Source organism: Eurosta solidaginis, chromosome 1, assembly GCF_040869045.1.
Source record: "Eurosta solidaginis isolate ZX-2024a chromosome 1, ASM4086904v1, whole genome shotgun sequence".
Classification (NCBI taxonomy): Eukaryota; Metazoa; Arthropoda; class Insecta; order Diptera; family Tephritidae; genus Eurosta; species Eurosta solidaginis.
The window spans coordinates 38,088,341-38,109,925 of record NC_090319.1 but is presented as its reverse complement, the minus strand read 5'-3'; the positions used below and the strand labels follow the sequence as shown (position 1 = coordinate 38,109,925).

The following is a 21,585-nucleotide window of genomic DNA, read 5'->3' as shown; positions in this document are numbered from 1 at the left end:
ATTGTATAACGCGATACGGACCCAGAATGATGTGAATAGGTGAATAAATAAAATTTTTTCAAAAAATTAACTCCATTTTCCATTGAAATGTTTATAGCATGTTGTAATAATCAAGGTAATGTCACCAAAGTAACTTCACTTTTTCGATAGCTCTATTTCCCAGTATTTACTTGTATTAAAAAAGTATCAAATTTTGATTGCTTATTTTTAGTACAAAATTCCCCAAAAAATTTGTTTTCTGCAAAATTTTTTCCATATTTTTTTGGGGAGCACAAAGTTACGCAAATCTTTTTGGCTAAACAATTCTAGTAGCGGCTTATATAGTTATAATATTTCTAAACGTATAGTAAAATCTACTCCGATCGTAGTAGAACAGATTTGTATGATAGACAACCCTCTAAAATATGCATGCCGAACTTGTCAGAATAAGGAATGAGAACATTTGAATATTCATTTCATCATGATTTATCGTATTTCGATTCCGACGCTTTTTTTTTTTTTGATAAATGATTGCGGTTGAAGGAATTTGCGAACTGAGTCATGATGCAATCACAGGAGGGTTGCTCGGCTTAAATTTTTTTTAAATTTTTTGGCATTTTGTACCCAAGTCGAATTGACACCCGTTAACTGTATGGTTTCTTTGCGATTTCTCGAAAAATAGGAAGCAATCAGTTTACAAATACCCGATAAGTACTGAACTACATAATTCTTAAGAATATTTTTTTTTAATTTTGGATGAATTTATTAACTATGCAATGATCTATTAGTTTGGCTGAACATAGCTAGTTTTATGAAAAGCACTGACACCAAGGAATCGTGAACCCTCTTAAACCTATGAACGCGGCCACCGTGGTGTGATGGTAGCGTGCTCCGCCTACCACACCGTATGACCTGGGTTCACACCCCGGGTAAGCAACATCAAAATTTTAGAAATAAGGTTTTTCAATTAGAAGACAATTTTTCTAAGCGCGGTCGCCCCTCGGCATTGTTTGGCAAGCGCTCCGAGTGTATTTCTGCCAGGCATGCTTAACTAACGAAACGATATCATTTCGTTACGATAATCAACGTACGAAGTCATTTCGTTTCGTTTATTAACGTTAAGATCGTCAAATTAACGTTAATTTTACGTTCTTAACGTTAATAAACGAAACGAAATGACTTCGTTTCGTTTATTAACGTTGATTATCGTAACGAGATGATATCGTTTCGTTGGTTAAGCATGCCTGATTTCTGCCATGAAAAGCACTCAGTGAAAACTCATCTGCCTTGCAGATGCCGTTCGGAGTCGGCATAAAACATGTAGGTCCCGTAAGGCCAATTTGTAGGGAAAATCAAGAGGAGCACGACGCAAATTGGAAGAGAAGCTCAGCCTAAAATCTCTTCGGAGGTTATCGCGCCTTATATTTATTTATTTTTTATGAACGTACGCAAACTTAACCAATTTAAAATTCAACGACAAAAACTCGACTAGTAAATCGATTCACCAACAAATGTCATTCGTGAATAATCGAGATGCCAAACCGAAATGTACTCATTGAGCATGTTAACTTATCCATTTCGTATGCAAGAGGTAGTATCAAACAAACGTGTTCTGAATATTCTTAATTAACGGTGTATCCGTAGCACTTCCATGAGTACTTAAATGGAAGAGAGTTTTCCGAAATTTCAGAATAAAAATCCCAATAAACCTAGCAGGACCGCAAAAAAGCTTAACACTTTTGTCAAAGTCAAGGCCGGAATATAAAGTTCTAAGACAATAAGCCATTTTCTTTTATATGTTTTCAGTTCATTGCGGCTGCTGAGTAGAGTATCACGCAATGTCGGCTGCCAATTCGAAATCATCCTATCTCAAAGTATTTTCAGGATTTGTCACAAAAACGCCATATATTAAAATTAGGTTGAAGAACGCCTTATCACAGAATGCTTTTCATTAACTCCCTCTTATGTCAAAATGCATTGAACTTTTGCTCCGATATGAAGCTTATGAAACAAATTTTAAGTGAATTTTTTAATAAATTCTGACGTGCGGCATTCTTCAAACAAATTCTGAAAGAATGACCAAACCAACATAACTATTTACCGTTTAGACGGTTAAGCGCCAATTAAGTAAGTAAGTAATTCACGAAATATTTAGTAGAAAATGAATTATTTTCACCAAATAATTTACAAACTTATTATCACCTCTAATATACTATTAAAGGTACTTTTCTACTACAATTTTTTTTGAAGGCGATTGAATTATTCCCCGTTTTTCTTATTTCGTAAAGCAACCCGTGCAGAATTTTCAATTTGGGAGTGTCAAAGCTCTGTCATCATTGGAGAACAAACCTCTAGTAATTTAATCATGGAACTGAATGGGGGTTCTTTTTCCATTGTGAATTCATACAAGTGAAAAATTTTTCTATTCGTCCATTGCCATACCAACCTGTCAAATAATAGCTGACAGGGAGAATGTCTGTCGCGAATGACCAGAGAATGGAAGTTAGGTTTGTTTTTTGCTCGCGGTTATTAAATTGAACTGCCATGAATTGCCCATTTGTGTCTCAAATTAGATTTTCTTTTAAATGTGTATACTGAAAATTAGACTACATATTTTTGAAAAACACTGTTGAGCAAATAATTTAAGTAATCGAACAGCGATTGAACAGGTAATCGAGGCTGTTTACTATTGTGAACGTTTTTGTCAAACATTCGCCACTTGTTTGAATTCACAATGTCTTTTTCTTTAGATCTCATATTTTTCTATCTTTTTTTATTAACATTTTCTTTTTTTTTTTTTAATTTTTTACAATCAATTTCGTTCATGCGACTGAAATTGATTGTAAAATTGATCAATGTCAAAATATTATAAATTTTACATCAAACTTCCATGCAACTAAAATTGAGTTCAAAATTGGTCAACAGCTAATGAGTAACTAAAATTTCACACGATTATAACCTTTTCAACTTGCTGTATCATTCGTCTTAAAAAAAATTTGAAAAACACTATTGAGCAAATGATTTAAGTAATTGAACAGCGATTGAACAGGTAATCGAGGCTGTTTACTATTGTGAACGTTTTTTTCAAACATTCGCCACTTGTATGAATTCACAATGCAGAAGACAGTGCATATTGTATTCAGATACTAAGCCACTGTGCATTATAGACAAATATAAGAAAAATAAATGCATTTTCTGCTCTCTACATAACACCAACTGCACATGTTTAAATGTATGCGTGTAGCACATGAAAATCCTCTCATAACAAATATCCATCTATTGCTGCTGCAGCATCTGAGTGGCGCATATAAAGTTGTATGTGCGATTGTGTGCATTTTTGGTGTGTGTTCATGTGTATGTGAGTTTACACTTGTGTAAGTATGCATTTGACATCTACGCACTTTCTACATACATATGTGTTTCAAAACAGAATTTTGAAATAATTTTCATGTCTACAATTTGTGGTGTTGAGCATCTAATCAGTTAGTTGTGCTCAGAGCCTCAATATGAGAAGGATGCTGCTCATCGGAACGCAATTTTCAATTGGTTAAAAAAAAGACTAAATACAAACAAACAACTAATAAACAATAAGAAAAAGCGTTAAAAATTAAAAAAAAAAGTATTAATAAAAAATAAAATTCAAACAAATTTAAAAAAAAACAGGCATCAATATCAAGTGTTAGTGTGTGTGTTTGCGTTGTTAATTGTTGATTAGCGAAAAAATTAGACAAACACAAAAACAACAAATTATATTATACGACACGCCGCCAAGTCTTGCTCATGCGTATTTTTTCCAAATTGCGAGTCCTGTATCGAGGCTGAAGTTGGCGTTTGTGTCATTTTTTCGGCTGCTTTTATGTTTTTTGTTGTTTTTTTTCGGTTGATGTAAGGAGCGCAAAGTTGCACAAAAAGAGCAAAAAGGCAAAAGAACGCGAATTTTTCGTCACAATAATGCATAAAAAATTATTAAGGAAAGAGAAAGTTGTGATTCTATGAAGAAATATAATTAAATAAACAAATACCGATTATTTTTAAATAAAGTGACTAATTGATGCTCTAAATCGTCTAAATCACACATCTCAACAAACATACAAACAATATTGAAGTTCAGAGCACAAAGCCAATTTAACCGCTTAACTGCCTACTAAAAACTTTTGTTGAGCACGGAGGAGTCATTCAGCATTCCATCCCACTTTATAGATCTTAAGGTAAGTACCTACACAAAAAGGATTTTCCACTCATACCAATATGTCTGCGTTTTGAATTGATTTTTAGAATTTTAAAATTTTTGCACTTACACTTGCAATTGGAAAAAATCAACACTACTTTCGTGAATACATACATATATACATTATATACATACCTCTATATATAGTGTAAGTAGTCTCTGGAGAGAATCGGGACAGGGAGAAGCATACATCTATATTGGGCCCAAGGGCATATGGGAATAGATGGGAATGAAAAAGCGGACGAACTAGCTAAAAAGGGCGCATCCCTTGAAGCTTGCTCCGTAGATGTCCCAATTAGATTGGGCGAGATTAAGCGAAGGCGAGAGGTGCACATGAACCACAAAGCGGGAAAGACGTGGGTTCAAGCGCGGGGCTGTAAAGTGTCGAGGATTATGTGTAGGTCTTACAACCTTAGACTAAAAAAGTTGCTTCTATCATTAAAAAGAGAGGACTGTAGACTCATGACGGGTATTCTGACTGAACACTGCCTTCTGGCGTCACATGCCTTTAAATTAGGCTTAGTCAGTGATAGCAGATGTAGGAAGTGCGGGTTGGAGGAGGAAACGATCGAGCACGTTCTGTGCTCGTGCCCTGCACTTGCCGGGCTAAGACTCCAGCTATTAGGAGTGATACAACTGTCAGATCTAGAAGCAGCAAGTGGCTTAAGTCCTAGGAAGCTTCTAGTATTTGCCAAGGGGACGGAGTTATTTTATAACATAGGTCCTGGTTTTTGATAGGGTTTTTCAGTTTGGTCGTTAAAACAAACTTCTGGTAACACGGACTACGGACTGGTAACTGGGGACTCAATCAGTCTATGTGAGGTCCTCATGGACCGGCCAGTTCAACCTAACCTACCTCTATACATATATATTTTGTACATATGTATGTATGTGAGAAGTAGTTTTTGAAAAAGTTAAAAATGTTTTGTAGGACTTTTAAAGATTTTTAATTATCTATCAAACAAATTCTATGATAAAAAATAGTTGCATTTTCTAACTCAGGGCCTTATGCCCTGAAATTTGGTTTGTCCTTAAAACTTGTATCTTAATTCTTTTTTACATATGTACATGAAACATACATACAATTATTAGGGTATGACTAATCTTGTAATTTGATTATAGAAACTCAAAATCTCTCCGCATAAAAGTATGCCTTGAAAAAATTTGAACATTAAGAAAGCGGGTACTATAGAAATGAGTTGAGGAGAGCGCTAAAAAGGATTGTGTTGACATGTTGTAATGTCGAGGGGCAACAACCCAACGCTCACAAGTGTCTAATATGATAGTCAATTAATTGTCAACCGCACCTACCCGTGGCGAATCCTGCCGAGGCTCTGGCGAACCCGTATTCCTGATGGATCTAAGAGGTGGGAGGGCGGTAGGGCCGAGAAGGTTGCATGTGGTCATATAAAATCGTTCCAGAGATGGTCGGGCTAGTACCTTTATGGTGCTTGTTACAGGAACGTACCGGATCTGCATCCGGCAAAGGACCATCAACATCGAAACCACTCCCCAAGGCCTTCGGGTAGTGTCCTTATCGCCACAACACCAACAACAACATGGCAGTCAGTCCGTTTCTCTTCTTTGGATTCCTGCTCTGGCGGAAAGCGAAGTATGGTGCCAGGAGTTCGATGAGAGCCATAAATTTAAGCTGCCCGATAACTGATACGTCCTACCAGGTGAAGGCAGCCGCTATTAAGTTTTTTAATAGATGAGATGTTAAGCGCCGCTTTAACTGTTAGGTTTTAGATAAGCGCTAAGCTCTGCCCTCAAATCGAGCGCTGTGAGGGATTGCTTTACTTCAATCACAGTGGCATCCAACTCTTTTGTGATACAAATTATATTGGTAAAAGACGAAAGAATATATGTGTATTAGTCAACTGTTGTTCATGGCCAGGGCAGGCGCCTGTGGCTGTATGGTTTCAGACATGTTGAATGCACTATGGACTAGATCTTCACCAAATGCTAAGTCCTGGGGAAGACTGACGATAAGAGAATCCAGATATACCCTCCCCTTTGTCGACTTCGAAACCAACTTTTGACAGCGCGAAGCAACAGCAGCTCTCTAAGGAGAACCACGTTTGAGGCAAGGCGTTTCCTCGCATTAATGCTTAATAAAACGATTCTAGCAGTTGTTCTAAGCCGCGGTTGCAAAATCTTGCACACAATTGCAAGTGTATGCTGATATTGATATTATTGGCAAGTTCTCTCCTTTGTATGAAGAGAAAAATAAAATGTGTATTGCTGTGTATGAGGGCAAGTACTTGCTGATTATGGCAGCCGCGACACTGTTGAAGGATATAAATCCCAATTTGTGAAAGACTTTGTCTATCTGGAAATGAGCTTTAACAGCACCTATCATACCTCTACTGAGGTATGTTATGTTGTCATTATATATATTCAAATATTTTTATATATACATATGTATGTATATGTTTACTTAATGTTGAGTTCTTTTAAAATAGATTTCCAAAAAATTTCGATTACTAACCGCAAAAAGAACTTGAACCAATTTTTTTTTAAACGGGTAATTACAACCTAGTGTCTTGTGGATTTCAACTTTAATATATGTACTTCTTAAAAGCTTCAATAGAATATGTGTATGTAGAACGTAGTATTATTATTACCTAGTCGCATAGTCCGTTTATTCATTTTTGAATAGTTAAAAATCAATAAACACCTTTGTCGATTACTTTTCGTATTTGAATTTCAAATCTATCTAGGTAATTTTACTCGAATGGGTGAACCCTCAGTGACAATACTTACGTGAAGAGTCTAAAATCTAAAACACTATCGATGTACCAAATTTCACCCAAATCAGTTAATCCTTTCACGAGATAGTAGTGGATATACAAAGAGAAGTAAATAACAACGTGAGGTGGCAACCCTAAGTGGCAACCCTACTTATAAAAGTAGCTATTGAAATTCGGAGGGGAAACACCCATACTGGCATGGGTGGCAACCTTCTAAAAACATCCTCAGGTCATATAATGTGATACACTATCTATGTATAACATTTTTTTCAAACGGGTTAAGCTGTTTCCGCGATAGTAGTGGATATACAAAGAGATATAAATAATAAGGTGAGATGGCAACCCTAAGTGGCAACCCTACCTAAAAATTTCTCTTTTGAAATGCGGAGTGAAATACCTTTCGTTTGATGGGTATCTCATGTTATTTTTTTTATTTAAAATGGCAACACCTAGGTAGAAAGTCTTAAACATGGTATAACTATCTATGTGCCAAATTTCATTCAAAACGGTTAAACCATTTTCGAGATCGATCCGGATATACAAACAATTATTACTAGTTTTTTTGTGAAACAATAATGGTTGTGATAGATTGAGAATGCAATTGTGAATGCTTTTAATGTTTACATACAAATAAGACACACGCTAATGTACATACGTTCCTAAATATTTGCAGTAATACATTAATGCCAGCGCATAATTTATTTATATTGTGTGAACAAAACTTTTTTCTTAGTTCACATTTGCAATTTTTAGTTGAAATCATGTAACATGCAAACATTAGGGTGTGTAAGCATGTAGTCTTTACCAAATGGCTTAAATTTCCTCTTTTGCAAACCGACGGCGCTAATAAACAGATGAATTTTCTAAGCAGAAGTGCAATGATACAGTTACATATTTTAGTATTGTAGAGAGATTGTTGTTGATGTAACAGAAAGTATGGGGAATACCTTTTAGTGCGTTCAACATAAGTGTAAGCCTTTTTTTCGAAATTTAGTTCTACTTTGTTAACCTGCCCCCGAGTTCCATCCTTGGTTAACGCTAAAACTCTATCGCTAAAGTATGCAACATGTAGTATCACATTTCAACAAAGAATAATCACCTAATTCCTATGTAAATGTATAAGACTAAGGCTGTTATTCCTGGTGGTCATATGCTACTAACTGTTGCTTTTCTTTCAGCGCACTTGTTACTGCTTAAGATATTTTTGGCGATGGTGTTAAGCGAACTACTGGATTATTGGTTTGTCGATATAGTAGTAGTAAATAGTCAATGTTCTGCCATTTTTATAATAACACTTTATTGTCTGTCAGTATAATGTCAGTCTAGTTTGAAAATGTCTGATTTATCTGCTGTCTGCATTCTGAAGGTTTCACCTTCATTGTCAAAGGCAAATAGGTCCTTCACGACAATAAAATTGGGAGCTATAAACAGTGACGTGGCTTTCAAGCGGTAAGTTCAGCTAGCCCCATGGCTTATGACAAATTGGCTTAGTCCTAGTATCCGAACCGTCATTTATCTTTTGTTTTTGTTTAGTGTATTAATGTACTTCGTTGCATGACAGTTATTTTGATCTTGATTCATAAATAATAAAAACTGTTTTCCACGAAAACATATATCGCAAAGCAATCGAGATATTCTCTTTCTGTCTAATGAGTTACATATATTTACGAATGAGTTTCAAATCCCCCTATCTCACTCTTTGTCAAAGTATTCTCACGTACTAATCTATAACAAACCCAAAATAGTTAATCTACGCGTTCAAATATGTGCTATCCCTAGGAACTAGATTATAAGCTGCCAAATGCTCTGGTTTCTCGTTTATATCTTTATTCTATTTAGAGATGTCACCCTAGAGATGGTTTTAGGTCTAGGAAAAATAGTCGGCATCTCTAAAAGTTGTTCAATGATGAACCAATTATAGTTGGGAAAAATATACATATATCTGGAAATCTGGTCTTTTAATGACCGATTAGAAGTTATGTACGAAAATGAAGATTATTTAGTTATATGTAAATTAGGTCTTACCAAACTTTTTCAAAGCACTATCGCAGAAAGTTTTTCCAAAATATCCTACCTCAACGCTGTAGGAACAGTAACCAGTGATACAAATTTTTGGTTCCGAACATGACCTAAAGTCCCAAATAAGAACTACACCTTTTCAGTTTTAGTTAAGATTCAGTTGAGCTTCAAGTGTAATTTTCTGAACTTTAATTGAAAATTCTGAACTTCAATTGTAACTTTCTGAACCTCAATTGGAAATTTCTGAACTAAAATTGAAAGAGGTGTAGTTCGATAGTAGAAAGATTGTCACTAGCTCGGACCTATAACAAATCTAATGCGGCGGCCGACAATTTCAATGCCCAGGATATCTTCATGTTAAAGTCGTCAGTTGAAAATAAAAGAGATTGAGAGCGAACTAGAAATGGTTCTGAATGCTCTAAAAGTGCTCATAACTAGACAGTTTCACTACAGGAAAATTAAATCCTTTAATTTTTAGGTGATATGAAACTACACACCGACTGTTGCGCAAAATATCACGGCAGCTCCTTCAAAAACGCCCTATCTAAGCAAACTTTTTAAAAATGCTCCACTTCAGGTTTGTTTTCATATACGTTCTGCACAAAATATAACGGAATAATGCCTTTTTCAGAGTTCGGTTCAAGAATATGCAATCTGTGAATTTATTTCAATAACGCGCCATTTCAACTGGAATTCATATGGTTTGTACTGTAAGAGGAGCTGGATAGGGCGTTTTTGAAAGAAAGTTTTGAGATATGGCATTCTTGAAAAAAAAAAAAATTGATACAGCGCTTTCGAATGAGTCTCGTTGTTGGAGTTGCAGTTCTAAAGCAGAGGGCATTCTTGAAAGAAATTGAGAGATGGGAAAATGCTTGAATAAAGCTGAAAATAAGTAATGGTAACTTTTTACTTTGTACGATTTTTAAGCAATTATAACTTTCCTTATCTATAAGGCACTCCATATTTATATAGAGCAATAGAAAAAACCAAAAAACGGCACCCAAAAATCACACACCCTAATGTTACAACGCACATATGTTAGTCACATGCATTGCAATTTTTTGTGTAAAAAATTTTTTGATAATTTTTATTTTTACCGACAAAAATACTGTGGCCGTCATAACTCATTTTACTAAATTTCAAGTGCACTGTTTTGAGTTTGCAGACAAAGCTAGAAAATAATAAAATTAAAAGACCTTTGGGCTTTTGTGCTTTTTTTCGTGAATGTAAACTAAATAATGCAAATGCAAATAAAACACAGGAATTAGAAAAAATTAAGAATTAAGTGATTGGCATGTGATTAAGATGGTTAATAGCGCATGCCAATGTCGTTCTTTGGCAAAGTACTCAGGTATTTAAATAACTAAAATTTTAAAATTCTTCTTCTCAAGGACATATTTGCTAAAGGGACGAAAATATAAAAATGAAATACAAAGTCACAAAACCTGATGTATTAATGTTTAAAAATAGAACTATGGACTTGATCTAATAAGAGGGTGCCGATAGCAGGAGATAAATCAAGTGAACATCGATCAATAGTTATACCGTTTGTTTTAAATGTGGGTCAAAGCAAAGCTTGCTATTATAGTTATCCTTGGTATTCAGCCGAAATCGTTGTTGTTGGAACTGGAGATAACGTGACGCTATGTGCCACAAGGAGTCCATTGCATGGGAATTCTTATTCTCCAAAAATCCGTTTCATAGGATAATTGTAAGCAGCATGACATCTTGAAGATTACCAAAAACAACGGCACTTTGGCTCCCACCATTAAACAAACCCATTTCGGTAAAATAACATTGAAGCGCAGCATGCTTCGAAATCGTTTTCCTTAGAGATATAAATTAGCACATTACTCATTGGAATGCGTTGGCTTCGTACAATTATCGGTTGACATTTACTCGCTGTTGATCAGCCAATTGCTGCTTGATTTTTGGATTCACTTCCCGGAAAAATATGCGATTAGTCTAGAATGAGTCCGGGATGAGTTGCATAGTGGCATACTCCACTAATGCTAGTTCTGATCTCTTTGAATGCATTGAACTTTTCCCTTTTGTTCGAGCATGTCCTATGAAGAGACTAACTGTACCTATTTAAAACCGAACAGGAACGATAGGATCAATTGCCTTTGTACCCATATGGAAACGAATGAAAGCTAATCACTTTTCGTATCAAAAAATGTTAGTTTTCGCAAGAGATTGTTGATTGTGATTGTGCATCGGAGTAAAAATATTATTTAGTCGCCAACTCATTCTTAAAGATATGGCTGGACGATAATGAAACTTATGGTCCTAGTAATTTAGGTGCGATAGAAGGCTACGTATTCTTCTTAAATAATTCGATTCAATCATTTGTAGTCGTTTTTATTTTACTAATTAAGTTGAAGTTATTTTTTAATGACTAATCGCAACTGTACCCAAAAGCTACTACATAGAGGAGATTAATTATGCCCCAATGTAGACAAAAGGTATCAAGCGGAGGCCACAACCTTAAGGGATTAATCGCACTTTTTTTTTTGTTTCAGTGTTATATAAATGGTGCACACGCGAGCTTTTCATAGCTTCGGAAAAACTATTCGGCGGTAATCAACATAATATTAATATTAATTGAAACTGTTCCAGAAATTTCGGCGCAATTTAAAGATAGTATATGTAATAGACTGGGTCGATTCATTAACCGATATCGCGCCATCGATTTTTCGATAGAATTGGGGCTCAGGAAAAAAAGTTCCACTATGCATACCCAACAAAAATAATTTTCGAGCCTGCGAAATTTCATTTTTTGACTTTAATTTTTAAGGTTTTTTCATGACCTATTAAAAAATGTTCATTTGCTTGTAAAATTTTCATGTCCGGTGCAAAAATGTCCGCTAAAAAGTTGGCGTTAGCATTTTTTTCGAAAAAAAAAAAAATTCATTATGAATTACGAAAAGGTATACATATGAAATTTTTTTAGTAGGTCATGAAAAAAAACTTAAAAACCAAAGTCGAAAAAAGTAAAAAAAAAAAATGAAATTTCGCAGGCTCGAAAATAATTTTTTTTTTGGGTATGCGTAGTGGAACTTTTTTTCCTGAGCCTATCGAAAAATCGATGGCGCGGTATCGGTTAACTTTCGTCCATACAAATCGACCCACCCTAATATGTAAAGATGAAAACTATAATATTGTTGGTCCGCCGTCGCTTGAGGTAAAATAATCAGATGGTCAATGGCTAGAATAAAACCATCTTCTTACCACTTACTTACTACGCATTGCGAACCTTAACTGAATAAAATTTATTTTACACTCATAAGAGAATATGAATCATACTCAATCGGTCCCTGTCCAATTTATGTTTTTGTAATACCAGCTAGCGTGCGGCATCGCTTTTTTGTGGTGGAAAACGGTTTTTTTTTAGCCATGTGCCCTCAAATTATTTTTCCTTAAGAGACGCTGTACCGTTGCGATTCTAATTTTCATTTTTATACCATCTTTAAACTCAATAGTAACTTCTGCAGCAGGTGTAAATGTGTTCAGAAGAACTTTCTTGTTTATATCCTTATCATCAGGTTCGTGACGTTTCGTGGTCAACCGCTTTCAAAATGACGGGATAAAATCTGCGATTCTATATATTTCATCCAGAATCTACTAAAGGATGACTTATTGCAATCTACATCGCCTACGCTATTCATATTTCGGGTCATTTGCGGTTTGTAGACATCTATGTAATTTTGTTTCCTAAGGATCACACTATTACTTTTATTAAATATCGCTGCTTTTACGAAAACTGCTAGGGGCTTACTAACTTTTTTGTTTCAACATATCACCAAATGAGATGAGGTATTATCAATAGTGATCATAAGAACTCATAAAATAATTTAAAAAAAAATTTTAAGTTAAACGGTTTTGTTGAAAACAATGGTAGTAGTGCAGTTTAGGGGCCCCACCCTAAAGTTGGGCCAAGATCTTCGAGTGAGGTGTCAAAAGACGCGTATTAATCTCGAAAACAATAATCCGAAAGCGGAATAGAAAAATTTTATCTCTGACCGGAGATATTTGCAGTTGAAGTTGGCGCTAACGCAGAAAGGTGTTCTGTGCAAAAATACTATGGATCCCACCCCCGGTTTCGGAAGTACCCGCGGGTCTTTTTTCGGTTTTTCGTTAATATCTTTTGAACGGGTAAAAAAAGTTAACTTCCGCTTTCGGATTCTTGATCTAGACGTGAATACGCGTCTTTTGATACCTCACTCAAATAAAAAGGCCCAATTTTAGGGTGGGGCCCCTAAACTGCACAATTACCAAAACAATATTTGCAGTAAGTAATAATAATACTAAAAGCTAGAAAATAATTAGGTAGGTCCTAGGTACTAGTCATCACACTCCTCATCAATTTAGGGCGTTGATCAGACAATTAAATAAAAGCATTTAGAAAAAAATGACCACTTTTAAGTGATTTTATTTCAAGACGTCCAGCACATGGTGCAGCACTTTTCTCCATACAAATAAATGCTTTTTGCTTCCTAAGGCTTTTGGGGTGTCTCTTCACTTTTATTGCACAAATGAGAGGGTCATTCTCACGTATTATATTGTATGCTCGTTTTGATAATAATATTTCATCATGTAAACGTGCTTTTCAATAATACAAATAAACTTGCAGTCATAATTTGGTTGCAGTAATTAAATCACAATTAACATGTTAAACAAATGCCACTACGACAACCACATGTTGTCCAATGTCTGCAGAGGCCAATGAAGACGCAAATGTAATTGGGGGTTAACTTGGAACTTGGTTTGCTAACGCATTTTGCAAATTGAGTTCTACTTTTCAAAGAAAGCAAATACTTATTTTAAAACATTTCCACCACAATTTAGTTTTGCTAACTTTATATAAAACTATTTCATATAATCAAAACATACAATTGTCCAAAAATATAAACCTACATAAATATGTACATACATACGTACATACATACATACATACATGCATACATATGTACATATCTTGCGTTTACACTGAATATCATTTTAGCCAAAAAGTGCAGAGGCAGTTATTAAAAATATCATAATGCTAATTAACACAATGAGCGTAATTGTTATCATAATGGCCACTAAAACTGTTATGGTGATGATTGTTATCATAATGTTTTTTAGTTAAACAATATCCTTTGGCTTCCTCTCCGTTCTACATTACGAGTACTTGTAATTTATTATGATATTGTGCGCGTTTACCTTAAGATAAAACTAATTTTGCAAATTTTTACATGGCTTTGTTTTATGTACTAAATTTTTTTATTTAGATGACAATTTGTTGATTATTTTTTATATTTTGTCATGACGCAATAAAACCAGACACGGGAAGTCAGTAGTACAACAAAAGATTGACAGCCCTCAAAATGCGGTCATGAATTTTAAAGCAGTAGGAAGGGAACATTTTTGGTACTATGTTGATACTTTTTTAGTACTTTATGACTTTAGTGTGCGAAAAAGAGTTAAACTCGATATAACTCACACATTAGAAATGGGAACATGACAGAAAAGTGATGAGAAAACAGAGGTAATAGGAGGAAAAAGTAGATAAAGTTGGAGGGAAAAGCAAAGAGAGAAGAGGAAGAGGGAGAGTGAGAGTAAAAGTAAGAATAATGGCAATAGTTTGAGAGAAATTAGTAAAAAAGGGGTTTACAGGAAGAGTAAGAGTAATATAAGGATAAGATTAAGAGTAATAATAATAAGTAATAGTTAGACTTGGATAAGAGCAAAAGTAGGAAGAGTAAGAGGGAAAACGGGACGATTTACGGAAGAATGAAAGGGATAGAAAAGTTGAATGGGCCGATTCAGGTAAACTAGAACATGCAGAGCGGAGAGGAAATAAGAAAGGATGAAAAGATTAGATGAGAGCAGGTGGATATATAGATAAAGTCGGAACCACGTCTGTGGGGTTTGATCATACGGCTATTTCATGTTTGTACAAAAGGTTTCCAGGATCAGCTAGAGCTGTTTAAAATAAAATTTTTGTCTAAACGTTTTCAGGGTCAGCCAGAGCTGTTTAAAATACAATTTTTATAGGCCACATATATCTTTTTTGCCATCAATTAATTTCTATAATCTCTGATTTTTTTAAGTATCGTTGCTGTAAAACCTCTGCCGCTTTATATATTTACGCCAGCCACCATTTTTTGCTCAACGAACCTACCTCTGAACGCTTAGTTTACATAGATAAATTTTGGGACTCAGCAACGTGTATCGCCGATCCCTAGATTCCATATTACAAGCCTCCCAGATACTCTTCTGCGAGCTATTTACTGACATTGTTTCAGGCCGTCAATCATCTCATTGACGTCAAAAGTCTGTTTCCACATTCCTTAGCTTTGTACAATAGGATACTCTGAAGATCCATCTATACAGTTGCGTTGACTAAAAATTTTTTGATTTTGGTTTGAAATTTCGGTTTTCTTGATCTGTTAAGCTTAAAATTTAAAACGAATAAAGTACAGTGTCAAATTGAGAGGTTCCGATTTAGTACAGAAAGGTTTAAGAAATCGCTTAAGCCGATAGATGTTTAAAAATATACGCTAACATTTTTAACCGTGTAAAATTTTGGTGGATGGGTGGTGCCTTAATATCGAAATAACCACGAAAATAATGCCGAAATGATATCGAAGAATAACACAAAAACTGTCCCTCAAATAATCCCAAAATAGTTCCGATATAGTCACAAAAAAATCCCGATATAATCTCGAAATAATCTCAAAATAGTCCCGGAATAATCCCTACATATTTTTAGAGTAATAAATTGCCTCGAAACAGCGCCAGAATAGTACCCATATATTTCCAAAATAGTTTCGGAATGATCGCTAAAATACTAACATGGAAGTTATTCCTAGAACAGTCACAAAATAATTCCAAAATAGGCGCGAAATGATGCCGATATAGCCCTGAAGTACTCTCAAAATACTCTCTTAATGGCTTCGAAATAGTCCTGACATGATGACGAAATTATTTCAACATAGTTCCAAAAAACATTCCAAAAAAACCCCAAAATACATAGCTCTGAAAATAATCAGTAATTTTCTCGAAATAGAGCCGAAATGATCCCAAAATAGTCTGGAAATAAGCGGGAAAGTACTAATATCGAAGAATTATCCTTAATACAACAACAAAATAACGCCAAAATAGTCCCGATATAGTCCTTCAGTGATCTCAAAATACTTCCTTAATAACTTCGAAATAGTCCCGAAATGATTTCAGAGTCTCAATATATATTCCATAATAGTCCGAAAATATTCCGGTAAATAATCAGGAATTGCCTCGAAATAGCGCAGAAATGATCTCAAAACAATTCCAAATTAGACAAAAATTCTGAAGTTTCTAAATACAAAATTGGAAAATTGCATGCAGTTTTTCAAAAACTTTTCAAGCTTTCGAGTTTATTCGAAAATGTTTTTAGAATAACTTTGCATAGTTGCAGGGAGAGGATTCACTGAATTTTTTTTTTTTTTAAATAAGAAGACAATAAATAACAGAAGAAAATTATTAAGGAAGTTCAGAATTTTGTCCATTTGACGTTGATAACGTTGCTATAGCAAATACAAGCTAGGGATCGTGAGCAACTTTTTTCATTTTAAATTTTTTCTTTGCACTTTTTGTTTTGTTTTGACAGTTGATGATTTGCTATTCAATATTGAGGAAATAAACTGGGGCTTTTGATGTTGCATTTTTGCAATGACGTAGTAAATGCAAAGCCGTGTATATTAGCCGTGTTTTTTTACACGCGTATACGTTTCGTTTGCGCGTGAAAAAAACGCCTATCCTCGCTTAGATAATGCTTAGGAGACCCATCTAGCGGCTGTGGTTAAACAACTAGCTACAGCAACAGGGTGTACAGAAAAGCGGAGACACAACGCTCTGATGGCCATAGGGTATAACATATAGCTGAATCAGTTGCGATGAATTGTGGACACACATAGAATACATAGAATTAGTGTAGAGGGTGAAACAAAAACACATATTTCAGTTACATCTGAGTATAATGCGTATTGAAATTTGGTAGGACAAAATTTATGCGCAGCAATTTCAGAGGTGTATTTAAAGTTTGTCGCTTAGCAGTCCATATAAAGTTTAAGCGTAAACGGATATAGGCGTGTTAAAAAACACGGCTATTGTTAATGTACTGTAGAAAATATGCTACGGAAGTTTGCAATGCACAAAATCCTAAGCTCACTTATTGAAAATTTTCTTTATAATTTGTATTGCAATTTTCGTATTCGCAGTTGCCCACATACACATTTTTATCCAAATGTGAAGTTTTTATTGCTAGTTAGCTATTTTATTATTTTTATACTCAGCGTGTTTTGCACCCAGAGTATATTAACTTTGCTTGGATAACGGTTGTACATGTATAAAGGAATCGAGATAAGTATAGACTACCCTATATCTAAATCATAAGTATCGAAAAAAAAATTGATTGAGCCATGTCCGTCCGTCCGTTTACACGATAGCTTTAGCAAATATTGAGATACCTTCACCAAATTCAGTATACCCAGAATAGATTCATATTAAAAATTAGCGATCGGACGTAAATCACGCCCACATTTTAATAACGAAAATTTAGAAGAAAAAAAATGAGATAATTCAAAAACTAATATCGCTAATCTAATGAAATTTGATAGGTGACTTGGTTTTATGACGCAAAACCTAAATTCCAAAAAATTTTTGGCACCACCCACATTTAGAGGAAGAAAATCTGGAAGTTTAACAAGCCGTAAATAAAAAGCCGTTAAAGATATTGCTTTGAAATTTGGCAGAGAAAATATCCTTGCCAAATTATAAAGATTGAGTGAAGATAATTAAAATCTGTAAAGAACCACGCCCACTTTAATATAAAAGATCTTTGAAAGGATCGTGGAAGTGGAATTGTAACAAGAAAATACAAAAATTTAAAATTTTTGAAAATGGGCGTGGCACCGCCCCTTTTTTCAACAAGCAATTTTCTTTATTACGGAGCCAGATCGTAATAAGATTGGGTGCACAAATATTTCTAGTAAAATTTGATGGGATCGGTTAAGACCACACACACTTTTATATATACAGGTCGCAGGTGCCACGCCTCTATTCCGATCAAGCATTACACAATATTTCTAGAACCTAAAAAAAATTCCTTGTAATAAAATTCGAAAAAGTAGTTTATATCATGATAAAAAAAAATGGAGGTAGTTCCATTTAGTGTGATGTTAGTCACTTGACTTTTGCAGGGGCAATGACAATTTCACCAAAAACAAGCTACCAGATTGAAAAAATTAACGAATACGACTAAATTACATTCATAGTTATTTCAAATAAAAAAGAAAAAACAACGAGCCCCATGCCTTGGAAATATTTTAATACGAAATATCAGCCTAGAAAAGAAGGCTTTTAATAAGTTTTTCGAGCTCACGAAAATTGTTGTATGATTCAAGCGTTGCGCTTTAGGAGGGAATTGTTAAACCATTTTTTAGGGAGAACATTACCCTGTAGCTCTGCAGGTTAGCCACTAGTTATGAGAGTGTTTTTGCCCGTTGTACCAGGGGTCATCTTGGGGCAGCCCCGCCTGTACACATTCTGTGCCCTTTTAGCATTGACATAGATGTGCAGACTTTGGAGGTACACTTTTTCTCATCATGCCTTTGAGAAATATTCACTGTAGGGGCATGATAATAGGGCCATGCCAGAACAATGGGATTTTTCGTATATTTTTTTCTGTCTAGGGGTCAAGCTGCCATAAAGATATGAGTCATTAACCAATGTAGGAGTCATTATCCACTATTTTTCAATAAAATTGCATGTTTTACTGTATTCTCAATCGATATGTATGCACATAAATCGTGTTAAACCATATTATTATTGTCGCAGATGACCATTGCATTTTCATTCTAAAAGAAATTTCCATCCCGAAAAACCACAATTTCGCTTTAACAGTAACGGTATGGCAACGCTTCTGGCAAAACAACAAACATTATGAAACTTCAAAAATCCCCAAATACGTCAAAAAAATTTGAGTGGGACTACCTTCTTTTTGTATCATGGTTTATCTAAAATGAATTGTACAATCGAAATTCACGTTGAGTTTATAATGTTCGGTTACACCCGAGCTTAGACACCCTTACTTGTTAGTATATTTTCAATTTAATTGTACTTAGTTTTTTTTTTTTGGTATTTCACTGCACTTTGACGCCAGATTATAAACAATAAATAAATTGCTAATTCTAAAAGCAAAAATATTTTATTCTCGCAAACATGTTAATCGTTTTCTTTTTGTTGGCAGCCATTCTTTTTCTAAGTTATTGTAAACAAGTAAGAAAATTGCATTTTTTAAACTTTTCGAAAATGCAATGCCGCACCGTACACACATACACGCAAGTATATATTTTACGTAAATAAAATAAATAAATATATACGTACATATGTAACTATTTGTGTGTGTATGTAAATAATAATCTACAAGTGCATTACAAAGCCAATGTACAGACCTTAACATACCCAAGATCAAGTGAAGACGGAAGGTGCGCGGCGGCGTCTCCTCAATACCTCGCTGCATACATTTTCAACAATTTATATCAGACAAATTTTTTTGCGCTGCAATTCGGTGTTGCGCATTTTGTTAAAAACTGTAGTGAAAAACTGAAAAACCTATCATCTCCACCCTGACTACCCCCACCGCACACGTTTTGTTTCCAACAACTTGAATGCCTATTCCTTTGCCGCGTCCATTATTTCCGCCTGGCGCGCAGATTTGGATATTACTCGTGATTTTTATTTGTATTTATGTGTATGCAGCACCCGGTAGTCAGAAAAAATTTGCAAGTTTTTTTTAATTTTAAATATACAATCTTTACTAACAAAAAGCACAAAATCTAAATGCATTTAAAATCAGCGAATTTCATAAGCAACTACCACACAGCGCCCACCTCTGCACGCTCCACAATGCTTAACTTAATCCACATAAATGAAGGTATACATAAACTATTAATGTGTGCATGTGTGCGTGTATGCATCATGTATGTGTGTATATTTCACTGATGCCCGTGCTAAATTTCTATTCTTCCTCCTTTTTGGCCATTTTTTGGTTTCTTACAAAAATAAACGCTGATGCCGTTGCTGTCGATTTTGTATAAACAACAAGTTGCTTTTTCCAAAGTTTATGCAGCAAAAACAAAGGTTACAGCAAAAAAAAGAAGAAAATTTATAATTTTTTTTAATTTTTTTTGCACTGCGTTTTCTTGCGCATGCGATAATGGAAAGATGCGGCATGCAAGGGGGTTTGGGTTGATCCGTATGCAATATTGTAAACTCAGTGCCCCTTGTTCTCTTGGTTTTCCTCATTTTATCATCGTCAGTACGTTTGGCTGCCATAATCGTGGTCGCCGTCGTCAGTTGATAGTGTTGTTTTTTTGTTTCTAAACATTTGCAACCTGCAAAAAATGCATCCATAAAAATTTTCCATTTCCCCATTTTCATTTCGTCGTTACTCTGCAGCAGCGATTCCTTTTCGTATTTTTGCCAAACAGCAAAGTCTAAAATATCTAAAAATTAGCGGCACATGTTTTGATTCCTTCAAATGCACAAGTATTCATTATACATTTATTTACATATGGGACTTTCCATGCTAACTCAACGTAAACCAATTGTTTTCGCAACTCCGAATTCATGAAAATTGTTTGTATCCCTCAAGTAAGGTCTCTTTACTCTTAAATTTCTTATTCCAGCCATGGGAAATCTAAAAACAAAATTCTCAAAAAAATTTTTGGATTTTTTTATCTTAAAATAAGATAGTGGTTATTCGCAAAAAAAAATGTTTAAGTCGAGAATGAAGTAAAAAAGAAACAAGCGAAATAAAAAAAAAATTTAATTGGAAATTTGTTTACTGTATTTTTCGGCCGAAATTCCAGAACGTTTTTAATATTATTAAGCGGGGTAATGCTTTTAATGTACGAAAATATTGTTAAAGCAATTCTTTTATTCTAATTTACTTAATAATTTGGGAAAATTGAAATAATTAATTAGAAAAAAAAATTTAATTATAACCAAGCCATAAATTATGTTTGAAACTTGTGTTTCCAAGAAAAAATCTTACGAAAAAAAAAAACAAGTTAAATGTTTTTTAATTTGAAATTTTTTGGAAAAATATATTTTATAAAACAAAACGAATAAACTAAAAAAATATATGCTCAAATTAAAAATTAGAAGACTAGGTTTAAAGTTGGGTTTTTAGAAGTAGCGTTTTTGAGAAAATGTATAAAAAATCTATGAAAATTAAATTCCATGTTTCAATATTTTGTTAATTTGAAATAAAAAAATTGAATGTGCTATAAATTATTTTATACATATTTTTTTCTCACAAATTAAAAAAAAAAAAAACAAATACAGTTAAAACAATTTCAATAACTTGTCAAAAAATAATTATAAAAATAATTTGACTCATTTGAAAATAAAAAAAAAAAATTTTAAAATTTGAAAACTCAAAAAAATTATACACAAAATTTGGTCCATAAATAAGCTTAAAATTTCTAGTAGTATTTATCAGTAAATATTTGTATAAACAAATTTGCAAAAAACGATTAACATTTTTAAAGTTTGAAATAATAAAACTGATTTGTT

At 34.2% G+C, this 21,585-nt stretch overlaps 1 protein-coding gene across 1 annotated transcript in view; it reads left to right on the top strand.

The window, feature by feature from the left end:
- Window positions 1–3,485: 3,485 nt before the first annotated feature.
- The window catches only part of hb (hunchback), a 45,948-nt gene continuing 27,848 nt past the window's right edge, over window positions 3,486–21,585 (top strand). The window contains exon 1 of the mRNA XM_067787121.1: window positions 3,486–4,187. The gene's annotated coding sequence lies outside the window, so the exon portion shown is untranslated. The remainder of the gene's footprint in view (window positions 4,188–21,585) is intronic.